Source organism: Culex quinquefasciatus, chromosome 2 (assembly GCF_015732765.1).
Source record: "Culex quinquefasciatus strain JHB chromosome 2, VPISU_Cqui_1.0_pri_paternal, whole genome shotgun sequence".
In the NCBI taxonomy this organism is placed as follows: domain Eukaryota; kingdom Metazoa; phylum Arthropoda; class Insecta; order Diptera; family Culicidae; genus Culex; species Culex quinquefasciatus.
In genome coordinates, this window is record NC_051862.1 from 104932604 (window position 1) to 104934529 (window position 1926).

The 1926-nt window shown below is 48.2% G+C and overlaps 1 pseudogene; it reads left to right on the forward strand.

The window, feature by feature from the left end:
- Positions 1-988: 988 nt before the first annotated feature.
- Positions 989-1595, forward strand: LOC119766162 (annotated as a pseudogene).
- The last annotated feature ends 331 nt before the right edge of the window (positions 1596-1926 follow it).

The following is a 1926-nucleotide window of genomic DNA, read 5'->3' on the forward strand; positions in this document are numbered from 1 at the left end:
TTTTTTTTTCAAAATATCTGTTTTATGCCTAATTTACGGGCTCAAGTTCCGGCCGAAGAAGTTTGTTTTCTCGCAGCTGCTTCACAGCGTAACTAGGTCACTCCTTCCTTTACTAAACGATATCCCAGCGCAAATCCGGTGAAGCAGGAGATCCAGTACGATACGTTGTTCTGGGGCACCTTTTGTGTACGGATCTGCTGCAATTCATGATCGGCTTGCTGGTCATCCTAATGGCCGCTGTTTGTGATCACGGGTTGGACGATGACGTCGCGGGGACCAGCTTAACGATGACGAGGAGAACGTAGCGACAGACGACTACTTCGACTAGGAAGAGTCGGATGAATCGGTGTGAAGGTTTGTGTTGATTAAGAAGAGCTGCACCCAAAGGAAAAATATATCTCAAAATCTGCAACATTGAATTTGCTGCAGAAAATGTCACATTTTATAACATTTTTTGCAGCAATGCCCTAGATCATTTTTGCCCGCGTGTAAAAATTTCAGCGATCTGCAGTTCTCACCAACACATATAATGCTGGCCCGTCCCCGAGCAACACTCCAAAGAGAAGCATATGTTGGTGCTCTTTCACTCACTTTTCATCAAGCGACCATGGCGCGGTGGTAGCGTGTCGGACCAATAACCAAGAAGTTGGTGGTTCAATCCTCGTTCTGTTATGGTTTTTTTTTTGTAAAATATAACCAAAAAGCCGTCGGTAATGTCGTTATTGTCGGTAACGGGCAAAAATGTCATACTCCTATATCGCAAAAAATGCATGGGGACAGATTTCATGCAGATTCTGATATACTTTCACGCCGCCATGCATCACAATCATGCGACTGCCAGTTTGGTTTGGAAAGAGTTTTTACCAGAACTTTTTTTATTTTCAGATCACGAAGTTTTTGTTAACAAATTCGAAAATGCAGCCGGAGCCGGCACTCAGAAGCCCTCCAGAGCTGTCGGACATAACCGGAACCGTTTTGGCACTTCTAGATGAGCAATCTTACGTCGATTTCGAGAAACCTAGACATTCTAGCGCTTAAGGATGACGAAGTCAACTTCTAGATGGAGTCGTACTTGTTCAAGCGTCGCCCGGCCGGCATCTACATCGTCAACCTGGGCTGCTCCTGGGAAAAGCTGCTGCTAACCGCTAGCTGAATCGCAAGCATCGAGTACCCCGGAGAGTTGTTCGATATCTCGCCAAATCTGTTCGCTCAACGTGCAGTGCTCAAGTTCGCGAACTACACCGAGGCCAACGTCATTGCGGCCGCTTCATGCTCGGTGCCTTCACGAATCAGACTCAGCCGGCATTCTGTGAGCCGCGGCTGCTGATCGAGATGGACTCGGTTCATAGATTTACCATCCCGTGCACCAAGTCGTCGCACTCGATTGGTTTAATGTGGTGGCTGTTGGCCCGTAAGGTTCTGAAGCTGCGCGACAAGATCTTCGACAAGTGGGAGCTGAAGCCCGATTTGTTCTTCTACCGTGATCCGGAGGAGCAGGAGAGGGGTGCGTTGCGCTGCTGGATGCTGCTGCCCCGGCCGCCAAGGAGTTGTACACCGTAGTGCCAATTCTGTCTTTCGAGGAGGTTAGAAACTGAGACGAGAAAGCAACTGCCGCGGCTGTTCCTGCTGTCACTACAGATTGTCTAGGGAAACAGATTGGCCAATGTTTCTGGACACCAAACGCGCTGGACACCAACCGCCCTTTGAGCCCAGCAAAACTGGCAGTGTTGCAAGCGCAAACACACGTTGCCAGTGCCAATTTATTTTGCATCGGCCAATCTGTTTCCTTTGACAATCTGTAGCTGTCACTGGTGCAATTATCCCGCTGATAATCCAATGATGATGACTGGAACGAGCAGGAAACCAAGACTGCCTCGTGGGGCGAACCAATTAATCGACCAATATCGATCGTAATTTATAAGTTGA